At 46.9% G+C, this 15,782-nt stretch overlaps 1 protein-coding gene across 3 annotated transcripts in view; it reads left to right on the forward strand.

Moving 5' to 3' along the window:
• The window catches only part of FAM107B (family with sequence similarity 107 member B), an 88,219-nt gene that overhangs the window by 30,321 nt on the left and 42,116 nt on the right, over positions 1-15,782 (forward strand). The window contains exon 1 of one of the 3 annotated variants that reach the window (XM_081023869.1): positions 7,776-7,917. The exons of 1 other annotated variant lie outside the window; for it this stretch is intronic. The gene's annotated coding sequence lies outside the window, so the exon portion shown is untranslated. Of the gene's footprint in view, positions 1-7,775; positions 7,918-9,911; positions 10,147-15,782 lie in introns of those variants that run through there. One more of the 3 variants, XM_081023868.1, reaches the window with a different exon arrangement.

Genomic DNA, 15,782 nt, shown 5'->3' on the forward strand with positions numbered 1-15,782 from the left:
TGGCTGTGTTTTGGTTTGCACACTGATTCAGAAAGAATGATTTAAAGTTTACCTTTGAAAACAAACTGAACCAATTTTCTTCTTGATCCCAAATTGAAACTTGGGAAGGGGTCCAGAAGGATCTCTCCAACAAAATTTCAAACAAAATGGATAGTCCATGTACACTGATGCACATTGAGACCTCCCCAATCATACAGGGTGTTTGCACATAACAGTACGTTCGGGACTCAGTGCTGCTCATGCATGAAAATTTTGTGCACAGCACCATCAATAAAATGCTGTCTCATTTTATTTTCCCATTTAATCCAGTTTTACTGGAAAATTTACTGGAAAATTCTATAGATTATAAAACAGCAGAATCTATTTTTCTATAGATTAAAAAATATTCACAGCAGAAATGGTGAATTTGAATTGGGTGTGTGTGATATTTTGATGAGGATGATGGTGATGTGAAAAAAATGCAGATATGTGAAACACGAGTCCACAATGAACCGCTGTGTGGAAGTAGGGTCTGAATTCTCAGAGGCTTCTATGGACACAGCAACTTGGGTCTGAATCCGGAAACAGATTGGGGCCCAGGCAGGTAGCTCAGCAGCCATCATGGGGTGTCAGCAGTCACCCCCAAGCTCTTGGCGTAAACGCGCGGGGATGAGGGCCCTCTGGCTCCTTGGCTGTGGGTCTTCTTCCTATGCTGTAGGCACTGGGAAGCCCTTTAAAGGTTTCTTGGAGCCTGCCCTTTTTACAACAAAGCAGAAACATTTTCTGAGGCAAAACATTAAAAACAAACGCCGTATTGTGTGCACATGGAGCACAAATATTTTCAACTCCAAGTTTAGCCATTGTCCTCCCCCATTATATGTATATATATATATATGCATGTATAAAATATTTAGTGCTATTTTTCTAGAAAAAGAGGTACTGGAACACCACCCTTGTTCTCTGAGTTCCAGTGAGTTCTGGCTGGAAAAAAGCCCTGTATATATTTAGTATTCTAAACCCCCTTAAAGGACCATTTTGCCAAGAACGTGTAAACAAGGGTATGTCTCGAGTGCTTTTCAGTTTTTTTCCTTTCAGGGAAGCTCACCGTGAGTTGTGGTCCGAAGAGCTCCCCTCCACATGGCTGCCACAGAACGCCAGGCAGCTGCAGGGGATTCTGGGGCATATTTTAGGGGGTCTTCTCAGTTTGTGGGGGACGTAGCTGCCTGGCTTCTGGGCTAAGGCTGTTACCCTGCTTAAGCAGAAACACACCCAGCAATCTCCTGTGCTGCAGACCACAGGGGGAAGAGAGGCGTGATATTGTGAGCAGGCTGCTTTTCAGAGGAGTTTGACAATTAGTTATCTCCCTGTTGAGAAACCCCTGAGTAACACCTGGGCTGTCAAACACGGTTTGAAAATCAGTGTATTAGGTTACCATAGAGGCATTTTAACTTGAGTTTGAGTTTCATCACAATACCGCCACAAGTGGGCTTCTTTTGTAAGCTGTATTAATTTATGGCTAGTCCCACCCCCCACCCCGGCCATTATGCGGGGGCTGCACAGAGCAAATGATTGCAGTGACCACAGGCCTTCCAGGAAACGCAAGCAGGAAGCTTTTTGTTTCCATTTCTCTTTGTGATTAACTGAGGTTTATATATTACTCTCATGAAAGCAAAGTTTTCCACTGTGGCCAAAAGGCTGCTCTCTCCAGAGCTTTTCATAGCCCTGTGCCTGACTTTCATCATTAAAGAATGCAAGCATAGACAATGTTGACTGTTACTTCATTTGTAAAAAAAAGCTTAAGTTAGAAAGAACAGATTGGCCATTGCAGACAAATCTCTTAGGCCATGGCCTATTTGAAAAATCTGACCCTGGTCAAAATCGCCTAAATCTCTGGAGACTGGAGAGGGGAATAAGTACAGGGCCATACACCAACACTGGCACCAGAGCCTGTAATAAACCCAGATGCCAACTTTGCTGCCACATACACCCGGACAACACCATTACTGGCCCCAACAACATCACACATACCATCTCGGGACTATTTAATTGCTCATCGTCTAACATTGTGTATGCCATCAAATGCCAACAGTGTCCTTCAGCTCTCTATATTGGACAAACAGGCCAAACCTTACGCCAAAGAATAAACGGACATAAATCAGACATCAAGAATCACAAAACAGAGAAACCAGTAGGAGAACACTTCAATCTCCCAGGACATTCTATACAAGATCTCAAAGTAGCTGTTTTGCTACAAAGGAATTTCAGAAATAGACTGGAAAGAGAAGCTGCTGAATTGCAACTCATTACCAAACTTAAAACCATGGAGAGACCTGGTTTGAACAAAGACATTGGATTCTTATCTCATTATACATGACTAAGCCATTTCTCACCTTCTCACCCCTTGCCTTTTCCTGTAAGACCTATTGCAGTCGTTAAGAGTCGTCAACAGGCTCATCCCAGCTATCTGCCAATCTCCCATTCCCACCACCCTTCTGAGTAATACCCCTCCCCACCTTCTCACTATATAGAAGGATCTGGCAACTTCTGTTTCAGTGTATCTGAAGAAGTGTGCTTGCACACGAAAGCTCATACCAAGAACTAACTTAGTTGGTCTTTAAGGTGCTACTAGAAGGAATATTTTTTATTTAGGGCCATGCAAAGATATTCTTGACTGTTCCACACCTTTTTCAAGGACTATCCAGATGGAGCTTACAGGCCACCAGTGATTAGGAGACCATCGTTTGAGGATTTCTTTCCTCTAATTCTTTTGTGGGGAATGAACCCGGGCCTGATGCAAGCATGCTCCAATGGGGAGAGGAGGGTTTGGATGGCTGAGTCCATTGCAAGTCACTCTCTCTCTGTCTACCCGCCTCACAGGGTTGCTGGGAGAGAGAGAGAGCTCAGGATGTGCCCCTGAGAGGAAAGACATGGGATAAACGCATAGCAGAATTCAGAGGAAAGCTTCACCAAACTGAAACGCACCTAAAATGTCTGCCAAGGTTTGCCATGTCTATTGCTGCAAACCTTCATGAATACTTCCAGTTAGACATTTACATTGATGTCTGCAATATCTTCCCATTTCAGCACATCATGCAATTAAATTATCATAAAACTTTGTGCTAATGGCAGTGTGGTTTGTTTGTTGGTTTTTTTGCCAGAGGCAATTAACTCTCTCAGAAGACACAAACTCCCTTCGCATTTCTTGCTAATGGAAATGGATTTAAGAAGCTTAACTATGCTTCAGAAAACTGCTGGTACTCAGTGCACATGGTTGAAAGAATCATGTATGATGATGTTGTTGATGCTGACGATGATTAGAGTATGTAAAATATTTTATTCGTTTCTAGTTGATGTTATCTGGTCATAAACAGAATGGATGGATTGTTCTGTTTCTGGTCCGTGTCAGTTTTGCATCTGTTCATAAGTCAATTCCATCCCATTTCTGCTTCAGTCTGCAGTTTATTTTTATTGCACATTGTCTTTGAATGTATCTCACATTTCTGAATGCATTTTACCCTGAAATGCACATTTTCCCTCTGCTTTTTGAGCTGAGAACCAAAAACAGTAACAGAGTTTGATTCCACATATTAGCATGGGAGCATAAGAACCTAAGAAGGGTCTGCTGGATGAGGCCACTGGCCCACTTTGTCTGCCTTGCTGTTCTTAAAGTGGCCAACCATAGTCCTGTGGGAAGCCGATTCGCAGGACCCGAGGGCAAGAGCGCCGTCCCCTCCTGTGGTCTCCAGCAGTGTGTGTTTGCTTACAAAATGTGAACCCAGCAAAATCCTTGAGCATTCCTACAAATAGCTGCAAATGGAAATGAGGCTGTAAGTGTTATGTACTGAAGTTCTCACCCTGCGCCAGCAGGGGGATACTGTAGATAGTTATGCATATGAAGGATCGAAAGTGACGTTCAGTGATTGGATGGATACTGTAGATAGTTATGCAAATGAAGGATCGAAAGTGACGTTCAGTAATTGGATAGTTTTAGAAAGTTGTTACAGTAACATGGTACTGGAGCTCTATATAAGCAGGCTTACTGAGCCCTTCAGTTCAGTTCAGTTCAGTTCAGTTCAGTTCAAGCCTCAGAATAAAGAGCTGCTTTGGAGAAATCGCTGTGTCGTCTGATATGTTCACCCACAACTTAACAGTAAGAACACCGTGAAATCCCATTGGTGTTGCTGACTTTCTTGGCGCTATAGTAGAAGGTTTTAGAAAACTTGTTCACCCTCTTTTTCAGTGACCGAGTAATCAGCCGGTCCAATGCACTCTCTCTGTCAAATGATATACTTTCATCTCTTCTCGACATCCCGTATTTTCTATAAATTCCAGTGCAGTGAAAGTGAAGTGATGTCAAAGAGAATATCACTTTCTACCACCCATGATGCACCCTGCCCTTATAAATGAAACACATTTGTTATAATTTTTATACCATGTCAAGCAACTTTTATTTCTTCCTGTTGGAAAGTATGCTCTTTTTTTTATCTCACCCTTGGAAGTTATGAATCAGAGAAATCTACCTAAGTGCATTTCCTTCCATTGACATCACAGTTATTGATGTAGTTTCTGAATGCGCAGTTCTTGGCAGCAGGAATTGTTAGTTATGTTCAGCACTAATGTAAGCACAGAAAAAAAGATTCCTGCCACGACACAGTAAGATTACATTAATTGGAATGGTAATGATGTATTGTTCTGCTGGACAACACATGCAGTCTCAGTCTTACTCCTGAGCATTCATGTTTACCATACTTAGGAGTACTTTATCTTCTTCATGCTCACTGGGGAGGCCATGTTTTCAATTGTAATCTTAGATAATTGCACGAGGCATGCAGGATTAGATCAGGTTTTATAATGAGGGTGTAGCAGCAAAGGAGCTGATGCTTTTAGACTGAAGATAAGGACTCACCACAATCCTCAGCTGTGAAATGGGCAGTCGGTAGCTGAGCTACAGATAATTTAAAGGCAGCACCAGGTCTTCTCGAAAGGTATCTGCCTTTGTAAGGAGCACCAACTGGGGACACACAAGGGGAGAGAGCGAGACGTCTGGGCAAGAGCATTTGCAATGAAGCTAATATGAAAGGGACACCAGGAATTTAGGATTTCTAACAGATCTATCATCTGAGGAACAAATGATAAATCCCAGATAAAATAATAATAATAATAATAATAATAATAATAATAATTTTCAATAAAATTTGTATACTGTTCTTCACATGACAATTCACATGACACCATAAAAATACAAAATAAAAACACAAAATAAATATTACAAACAAGAACAAAGACAAAGCAAACCAATAACCGCCCCCTGTCACACAAACACATTTAAAAGGACATTGGATGATAATCAGCCCAAGGCCTGCTTTAAGGGGAACGTTTTTGCCTAGTGCCTAAAGGTGTATAATGAAAGCACCAGGCATGCCTCCCCAAGGAGAGCATCCGACAAATGGGAAGCCACCGCTGAAAAGGCCCTTTCTTGTGATGCTGCCTTCTGGACCTTCCATGGAGGAGGCAGACAAAGAACGGCCTGTGAAATAATGTTCCAGGGTTCCCTTTCAACACCTACAAGTCCAGAGACTAGAGCTGTGCTCACACTCAAGCACATTCCTTCCCTCAAAGAATTCTGGGTACTGTAGTTTGCCCTTCACAGAGCTACACTTCTGAGCAACCCTTAACGAAGGACTGTGCCCAGAATCCATTGATGGGAAGAATGTGCTTTAAAGGTACAGCGTGTGCTGATCATCCCTTGTTGCTCTTCCTGCACCTCCCTTTGCTCTCCAACAGGTGTAGGAGCAGACCCTGCAAGAGGCCATCCCATGATGCAGGAGCAGCCTGGAACAGCCAGCCTAGTTGCTCCTGCGCCCTTCCGCAGGGAGTGACAGTGTCCCCAGGGTTTTTATTTTATTTATCCTTCATAAAAGTATTTCTGTGCACCACCCACTCACATAAAATATCCAGGCATCATCTCATTGGTAAGCATCTTAAGCACCCGTGTGTGTGTGTGTGTGTGTGTGTGTGTGTGAAGGGTCGTGCAGGAGACCTGGGGCAGGCGGAGCAGAGCAGGGCCTTTCTTCAGTTATGTCACACCACACGTGAATGATATTTAAAGTGTCTTGCCAGTGTATTGGCCCAAGAGGCACCGTTCCACCCAGCAGGTGCTGTGGCGTGAAAGCAATGTTAGAAAACAAGACAGAAGTACAGTTTCAGTGTACAAGACAGAAGTACAGTGGTACCTTGGTTTACAAACTTAATCCGTTCCTGAAGTCCGTTCTTAAACCGAAACCGTTCTTAAACCGAGGTGCGCTTTCCCTAATGAGGCCTCCCACCACCATTCAGATTCCGTTCTTAGACCGAGGTAATGTCTGCAAACCTGAACACTACTTCCTGTTTTGCAGAGTTCGTAAACCAAAGAGTTCGTAAACAGGGCTGTTCTTTTTAAAAAAAATAATAATAATTTTTATTAATTTTCCAACACAAATAAACAATCATATCAGAATTTCCACAAATTTAACTCTATTTGGACTTCCTTCAGCTTCTCTGACAATCATCCATATTTGCCTCCCAGTTACGCATTTCTTCTGTTTATATTGCCATTAACCTTCCCTCCCACTTCTATTTCTTTCAAACAATATATCTCAACTTTCACAGTGCTTCTTGGAACCCCACTAGCGTTGTTTGCACATCACACGTTCTTTTCAGATATTCAACAAATTTCCCCCAGTCCTCGATGAACTTTTGGTCTCGTAGATATCTGATTTTCCCAGTTAGTCTGTCCAGGACTCTGAACAGGACTCTCAAAATTTGCCACATTTATGAAGTACATAAATGGAACCCATCACTTGCCTTAAACTTCTTGATTGTAAAAAAGTGCAAACAAGTAAGAAGGGTGGTAAATACGGCAAATGTCTTGTTCCATGTACCAACCAATCTTATTTTGTAATGCGGCAATAATGTATATATTGGGGAAATGCCTTCAACAACGCCATCTTCACAGGTGCAATGAGAAGGAATGCCCACATCTAAAACCAGGGGCAGAATCTGCTGAAACATCAGCAAAGTGGATATTTTCCTTAAGGGGAATTTATAGAAACCTCTGATAAAAATAGGATTCAAAGCCACGGTTGACCTTTATCATAGCAGGCAGATTTCAGAGCTGGCACGTTGCTCCATCTCTAATTGCGCTTATGTATTCCTGCAAAACCACCCAAGGCATTTGTTGAAGGAAAACTAGGTTAGAGGCTTTATTAATGAATAACGTTTTCAGGGGGGGGGGGAGGTTTCCTTTAAAAGCTGAATTGGGGAGGGAAAAGAATCCTTTTGACTTTCCACTTTGCCAGGAGAGGCTTCTTCTCCAATCTCAGCGCCGGCCCCCTCCTGGGGCTCCGGGTCCGCCCGCCTCTCGCCGGGGGAGGCGCGCCGAGGGCGGCCGGGGCTCCGCGCGGCGCAGCTCCCCCGACGGCGGACAGAAGGCAGCGGGCCTCGCTCTTCCGGCAGTGGGCGCCGCCGGGCTCCTTTTCGGCCACCGCGGAAGCTGCTGGGCAGGGAGACTCGCGCAGAACTCGCGCGCGGGCGCGGAAAGCAGCCCGATTCGGGGCGCCTTCCTGCCCGACGGTCCGCCCGAGACGCCGCCGCCGCCGCCGCCGCGCTTCTCGCGCGCCCCGAACAACAAAGGCGGCGGCGGCGGCGGGCGGAGGGGCCGAGACACAAAGCGGCGGCGGCGGCGGCGGCAGCGCCCCTCGGAGCGGGGCGGAGCCGCGGCCCGTGAGTCAGCAGCCCGCGCGCCGGCGGGATCCGCCCCGCGGCGCCTGCAAGGCGAGCCCGGGCGCCGAGCGAGCGAGCGAGCAGCGAGGGACGGACGAGCGAGCGAGCGCGGGAAGGACCCGCCGCGCGGAGCCCGACACACCTTGGCGCCCCGACCGGAGGAGAGCGCGCCCCGAGGTGAGGGCTGGGCGGAGGGCGGAGGGCGCGCGCCGGACGCCGAGCTTCCCTCTCCATCCCCGCTTCCTCGCGCCCGCCTCGCCTTTGTCCTCCTCGGCTTTGTCCGCGGCGGGAGGCTCGGACGAGGAGCCGCGCGGAGACCGCCCTGCGCTTCGGGGGGGGGCGGGCTGGGAGAGCGGAGGGCGCTCTAGAGTCTCGGCGGAGCTTTCTCCTTCTTTCTTTCTCTCCCCCCCCCCCCGCCCGTGGCGCCTCTTCGCTGTCCGGCTTCCCCCGCCTCTGGCTGCGGCTTCCCGGCGGGGCTCCTTGGCGGGTCTCGGCGCGCCGGTCCCTTGGTGAGTGGGGCGGGGGCCCTTCAATGGGCGACGCTTCTTGGCGACGGCGGGGCAGAGTGCGGCCCCTGCCCCCGGAGTTGTGCGGGAAGGCGACAGGGATGACTTGGCCTGCCTAAATTCAATTAACGGGGGTTTTGTTTTAATGCACATAGCAGCGGTTTGGGCTTAAGCCCGATGCGAATCGCGATGTGCGCTTTTTCCTTTTTGTACTTATTTCGGAGCTTGCCAGTTGGTGTGGGAACGTGGAATAAGAAGTGTTTCATTCCAGCCTCCGTGTCGCGCCGCCAGGCCAAAGTGGCTGCAGATGTTCTGCATCTGGGGTACCGCTCTGGGGCCTGAGCTTTCGGCAACATGGCAGGGAATGCTGCCTCCGTGTCTGGGATTTAGAACGACTGTATGTGCGAGAGAGAAACTTTCCATAAACTGTACACACCCCAAACTGAACTGTGATGGCAGATAACGAATTCTGCTGCCTTGCTTCCCGGATGACGCTGAACTCCAACTCCCATCTTCCCCAGACATCGTAGCCCATTGTCCGGGGGGATGGGAGTTGGAGCCCGGCGATATTGGAGGGCCAACTCAGCTCCCTTGGGAAGAGCAGGGGGCTGATAGCACCAAGGTTGCAGGTTCAATCCCAGCTGCAAATTCCTGCATGGTGGGGTGGGGTGGGGTGGGCTAGATTAGCCTCAGGGTCCCTTCCAGCTCTAGAGTTTTCTCATTCTGTATGGCCTCCTATGCCAGAAGAAGGGCATTAAGCCTTTAAATGTAATCAGTGACTTGCAAGTGTTGCTTCACAAGGTTTGGAGCCGAGTCTTGCTGCCAGAGGGTATCAGGAATTCCCTGGCTGGGGGTCTGTTCATCCGCTCCCTCATTCCATCTCCAGCAGCCAGGTGTGTTGTCTGGGCACTTGCAAGCAAGACATGATAGTGATCTCTCCTATCTGGTATTCAGATGCCCCTGAACTTGGAGGCACCACTGGGCCAAGGTGGCTGCTCGTCCCTTACTAGACCTGCCCCCCATGTTCCTCAAATCTGCTTTAAAAAACTGTTCTGCGCACGTCTCCTTTGCAGTGTTTCCCATAAATTAGTTTTGTGAAGAGGAAACTCTTCTTTTGCAATTTCTGAACCCGCTTCCAGTAAACTTTATTGAGGGGAGTAGGAGTTCTACAACTGAGAAGGGAGGGAAAAGCTTTTTTCTCCAAACTGCTAATATGTAATTTTATAAATCTGTCACGCCTCCCCATACTTAGTTGTCTCGCTTCTCAAAACCAGAAAATGTGGTCTTAAAAGCATGAGTAATCATGTAAATTCTTGCAAGTATCTCACGTACCATTTGTTTCTCTTTGGAAGTCCCCTCAACCCTTCTCTGTAAAAACCAAAGCAATAAGGATCATTTCTGTCTGGGTCTGTCTCTGTTCTCCAAGAAGTGATGTCAGCTGCTTCACTTGCTGAGCCTGGGAAGTCCGCTATTGCTATTGTGGGTTTATCTAAAGTATTTGAGCACTTTGGTGGCACTTACACCCCCAGGCCGCCTTTGCCTGGGGGCATTTAAAGAATGCAAAGGAAGGTTGGTAGAAGCAGCTGCTGGGCCACAAGGCAGGGAACTGCAGCAGACGTGGAGCCAAGTTGGAAGCAACCCGTAGGGGAAACGCCTGTCCTTCTCTTTCAGTTGGGGTGTTGCACGGAGGTTAAAATTGTGATGTGCAGTCACTTGATTGGCCCATTGAATCTTCTTGATCTCCCACCCCCTCTGACTTCTTGTAACTTGTAACTGTGCCTCTTCCTTCCTAACTGACAAGTGCTGGAGCTGGTTAACATGGGTTCATCCTGAATATTTTCGCTGCTTCAGGAGCCACTAACTCTAGAGGGCTTTGCCTGCAGCAACACCTGTTGCACTGGTAAGTTCAAAAGAGCAAAAAGCAACCTGTTCGTTGCTGTTCCGAATACTTTTGGCCATGCTGAGAAGTGAGCATTTTGTGGCAAGCCGTTTGCGTGACAGCCTAAAATTGTCTGAAGTGACTATTAAATATTTGTCAATACATAGTTTTTGCTTTGTATGCACACTGTCTAATCTGCCCTTGGAATAGTTGGGCTGACTTAGGTGAAGGTGTGTTTCTTCTGTTTTTATTTTTAGTATCATGCATATAAGGTGTCCAGCGCTTGGCAGAGGAGTCAGAGAGCAGTATTGTCTTACAGAGCCGGGTTCAGTGTACCTTTCGCAGCCGCAGCAAAAGAGGGGATGGTCAACAAAGGCAGGAAAGGACCTTTGAAAGGAAATCAAGTTTCTTAGTGAAGCAGCAGCTGGGCAAAGAAAGGAGGCTTGCGGGCTAAATTATGTGTTGCATTTTGCACCCTGACTTTAACCAATGAACTCAAGAATGGCATGCAAGAAATCTTGCAGAGCAGGGTGGCTCTGCTCTTCCTCCCCAGTCAGGTGGTGATGCTCCTGAATCCCAGATGCTGGAAACCACGGCAGAGGCGGAGGCGGCTCGTGCCTTCGGGTCCTGCTTGCAGGTTTCCCCCAGGCATCTGGTCAGCCACTGTGAGAACAGGATGCTGGACTAGATGAGCCCTTGGCCGGATCCAGCAGACTCCTTGTAGTCCTGGCACCATTGCATTTTACGCCTGCAAAACTTCTGTGAGTTAGATTTAAGTTAAGAGGGAAGGGGCCAAGCACATTCCTCTGAGCTTCATGGCTGAGTGGGGAGTTTGTGCCGGGGTCTCCTCAACGCAAGATTTCTCCTTCTTGCCCTGCTTCAGCTCTCCTTGGACATTGTCTACAAATCTGCAAAGGTTGACCTCAAAATGAGGTTTCCTTGGAAGCTGTTATGAAAAAAGCACAGTTTTGGACAAGACGTACTTGGCTTGGGATGGGACTGTGACCATAGGAGCATGTTTGATTCTTGATGGCTTGAGTCACGATGGGTAGGCAGCAAATTTATGGTGTGCCTTTATTTCTTCCTCATAGAACAAAGTGGCTGCCATGATGGGGCATTATTTTGTTTTGCTTTTGTTCTTGTTTTTATTATGTATTTTGTGTTTTATCTTGTATTTTTATGCTGTCCTGAGATCTTCAGATGAAGGGCAGTATACAAATTATATATATAAACACACACTTAAATTAAGTTCTGTGTGTGAGAGTTACAAGCGGCACTTGGGGACACTCCTGCAGTGAAAAAGGAGTCTACCTTTTACCCTCACTACTGGAGTCCCTGCCACATGCATGCCTGCTGATACAGATAAAGAGTTCCCTCAAAGTCCCCCTTCAGGCAAACACCCCCCTTGGCGGGGGGGGGGGCAGCTGCTCCCCCCATCAAGTAAACAAACAAAAATACTTAACTAACTGACCAATGGTGTTTCAGACAGCTGGGTTCTGCCCCCCTGTCAGGAATGCTGGCTGTGCCCCTGCCAGCTTGTTGCTTCTTCCTTCCTGCCTACAACTCTTCCACCAATAAATAAACTCCTTGGTGCAGTTCTCCTTAAGGCAGCAAGCCTTGACCTGGGCTGCACCACTTCAGACTCCCTTCCACAAAGGATAAGGCTATGGAGTAGCTCCCCTGTCAGGCAGCATGCTGAGAATCACAGGTAGGAAGAACTCCATTGCCTCCCAGTCCTGCCTGTGGGCTTTCCATGGGCGCCTGGTTGGCCATGGGGAGATGAGCAGGTGTGCCTAGAATGGTCCCTTGGCCAGATCCAGAAGAATATCTCTATTCAAAAATACCCTGCATAGCTGCAAACCAGGGAGAAAGTTCTCCATCCTGGTCCCCAACATGCTAGCATTTAATGTTCCAGCTGTTTTCCTTTTAAATGTGAGCCCCCGCCCCCAGCCGCAGTGAGTACCAGGCTTTGGTTCTGGCTAAAGGCACTGGTTTTATAAGTATTGTAGTCATTCTGTGCCAGCAGATGTGGGATGATGCATGGGTCCCTCAGTGTCACCACTGAAGTCCTCTCCTTCAGTTAGAAGGTTTGGTTTGGGTCTAAACGATGGGAATGACACAGCCATCCATTCATAGAGTGCCCTTTCTGTATAATAGCCGTGTGACCTCATATTTGCTTACTGTCCTTTGTTCTGCTGAAAATTAATAAAAATCACATTATTGAAGGCAGGGTGTCAAGACGGGCATCTGCTGGTACAGAGTGACCACATGGGGCTCACGGTCCTGAGCTCACAGAATGTTTGAAAATGCAGGTGTTTTGGGAGTGATAGAATAGGCACCAAACAAACTAGGTTAGAAGAGGTTCACCACGAAAAGCTCAGCACATTAAAAAGTTACATTGATCTTTATCTTATCACCATCTTTCAAAAAATAACAAATGAATGTTTCTTCCCTTGCCTCCCTTCATTCAAATGCGTCCATCTCCCCCTGACAGCCTGTGCTCTCGCTGCCCTGCAGGCAGATTGCAACCACAAACACACTGAACTTTGAATTGCTGCAATTGAGATTATTTTGCAGTGACTAGTTTTATGAAATAGTTCTGTGTTTAGGTAGTGCTGTCTTTGCATTCCTTTTTATTAAGGACTTTACAGTAAAAAACTATAAATGGGGAACAATTCCGCAGCAAAATGCATTTTGTTTGTTTGTTTGTTTGTTTGGAAAGACAAGCCTCTTCCAGTCCCCTCTCAACGTAGCCAAGATTGGCCAGTTATAATGCAGGTTCCACAAATATCAACTGATGCACATTAACCCAAGTCTTCATAAGTTGTTTGGGACCTTTCCCAATATTAAACATTTCCAAACTGAAACATAATTTTTAAGTGATGGTGGTGGAACTTGTTTTTAGTATTTTTCACAGTGTAAGCGATAAAGTCATTCCAAACAGGGAAATGTGGTTCTGGTTTCACTGGCCTTTGATCATGTGCATCTGGTGGGTAAGTTTCTCTGCTGCCCTCTTCCAGAGCTTCCTGTACTAACTGTCTATGGCATCTGTAGAGTTTTTCCAAATTGTGTAATAAGCAATCTAGCTGCATAAAAAACACAAGCTCTTTTTGTGTTTTCTTCAAACATGGAAAGCAATCTTAGCTTGGGAGTCATTTACTCCCTGAATTTGGACCCACAGGTGCTTCTCGCTAGTGCTTATGCCAGCCCTGAAAAGTAGGTCAGTGCTGAGACCCTCCTTCGACATTTGGTGGCAGGAGGCGGAGGATGGAGGCTCTTAGGTAAGCCAGGTGACGTCAGGTCTGTGAGCTGTGTCTTGGATTTGAAGACAGAAGGAAAGTTCAGGGGTAAATACTAAATCAATACATGATAAAAGTGGGGAAAAGAAGTCTCTCCATGGCCACCTTTTTGTTTTTGTTTTCCTCCATTTTGGGGCAGCTAATGTTTACAAACAACAAGGTGGCTTCTGCCACCAAACAGACAAGACTAATGGAGCCTTCAGAGGGGCAGTTTTTTATTCTGTGAATCACCCTGAGATCTTTGATGAAGATGTTCCACTTGGCCCATATATTGTGTGTGGCACAAGCATGGTGGAAAGACATGATTGCGGCTTGGTGTAGTGGTCAGAGTTTCTGACCAGGCCTGATGAAGTTCTCTGTTCGAACTGTGGGCTGAGAGAGAGGGCCTGGCTCACCCTCTCTGGCAAGGTGACCGTAAGGATAACATTGTGTGGGTCCTACAGGCGCTGCCTTGAGCCCCTTGGAAGAAAGTTGGACTAGAAACGTAGTAAATAAAATTCATAAGCCCAGGACTCTCTTCCTGTTACCATCAGAGAGAGGAAACTTGAATTCCAGTGTTGACTTCACTTCTCAGTAAAGTAAAACCTGAGTATCCCACATGTTCTCTTGACTTCCTTCTAGGTAGGCACAGTTAAGATGGAAAACAGCATGACGACAAATTCTTCTCAGTGTGTTTTAGAAGGTAGTGGAGAGAGTCTTCTGTAGGTTAGGTTTATTCTCTTAGTTGTTTTGTCTTTGCCTATTTTGCTGTTGTCCCAGGTCTTCAATTCAGGCCCCCCAAAGAGCTTGGTTTGGGCTTGTCTGTTCTTTAACATTGGGTATCATCAACAGGGCGGAACTGGGTTGCTGGCTGTCACATCAGATAAGGCTCTGGGGCCAATTTGCCCTCTCTGCTGAAAAATTTCAAGAACCAGTTATGCAAAACCAGCGAGTTTTAGGCACACCTTTAGAAACATGTCTGCATAATCATTGTTCCAGGTAACCACAGTCAGGTTGCTATAGCATTGCCATGGTAGCCTGTTGGTGCCTGTAATTTCAGTGGGAAAATCTAGCCATTCCTTTTTCTGATCAATACTGTTCTTGGGGGGAGTCCAGCACATTATGGTAGCGATACTCCTTGAAAGACGGCCTCTATCTGTCTTACTCTAGTGAACCCTGCAGAGCCCATAACCTTTTGTCAAGTGCTGGGAGCTGGAGGGCTCAGAACAGAGTGCCTTCCATGGAGAAGATTCCTGCTGCCTGCTATCCAGTCTAGAGGCTGCGGGTGGATGGGAGACGTGGGAAGGGGGAATTCTGCAGTGGAGGACGCCTCTGGGCACGAGCCACACCGCCCAGGTAATGCCGCAGTGTTTTGCTTGGACTGAGGCCGCCAGCAGCTCCCTGCAGAGGCACTTGTGGGACGGGGGATTTGGTAAGAGGAAGAGGCGAGTGTGAGGCTGCAGCAAGCAAAAAACGGGGTGGGGTGGGGGAGAGGAAGTGAGGAAATTTAGCCACCTGAGTGAGGCAAGGAGGGAGGCTGGAGAGTTGTGACAGATCTTGAAGGAGAGGAAAAGGAGACGTTCCTGCCTGCCCGCCCCAAATGCTGTGGTCTTCCTCCCCTCCTGCCAGGCCCTCTGCTGAGCCAGAAAGCATCTCCTCCCTTCTGTGGGGAAGATAAGTTGCAGGAAGGAAATTTAGAAAGAGAGAGATGGTTCGTTGTTTTACTGATAATAAACTTGGGAGTAAGGGAGGGATTAATCAAATTGGCTATTGGGCTTTCTTTTATTGATTGAGTTTCTCTTTGTGCATCTAAATGCGGGTATGAAAGAAGAAATTAATCAGCTGTGTATCATGTAATGGCCTCCTTGGCATAGGCTTCCGACTAGGAGGAAGACAGGGCTGGAGAGGGAGGAGGGATGGAAGAAACAGGCAGTTTGCAGAGAGCAGCAAGGAGATACAGAGAGATAATGAAAAGTCTTTGCCCTCTGAAACAAAATCTGCCTAAAATGGGATGTCCTGTGTCAACATTTTGTGATTGGTGGGCCTCAGTAGTAGCTTGGGGTTGCTGTTTAGCAGCTGCTGATGTCAAATGGGATTGACTGAATGCTGACCCCCCCCCCCCAATAATAATAAAACAAGACCCTAGTTTAGTGGCATGTGACTGGGCTGCGGTGGACTCCTTTGTTTCTCTCTTTCTCAGCACAGTTGCAAGAAGTTCATACGCTTGGCCTTCTAGTTTAGATTGAAGCTTGCTGTGTTAACCTAACCATAATCTGTAGTTTATCTGAACTATGGTTTGTTTTGAACAAGCCAACTTCAATTCATGGGTTATGAAGCTGTCCTGCTTGAAAAAAACAAAGTTAATGTTAACCACAGTTT

The sequence above is a fragment of the Podarcis pityusensis genome (assembly GCF_964106645.2).
Source record: "Podarcis pityusensis genome assembly, chromosome: 10".
NCBI classification, from domain to species: Eukaryota; Metazoa; Chordata; class Lepidosauria; order Squamata; family Lacertidae; genus Podarcis; species Podarcis pityusensis.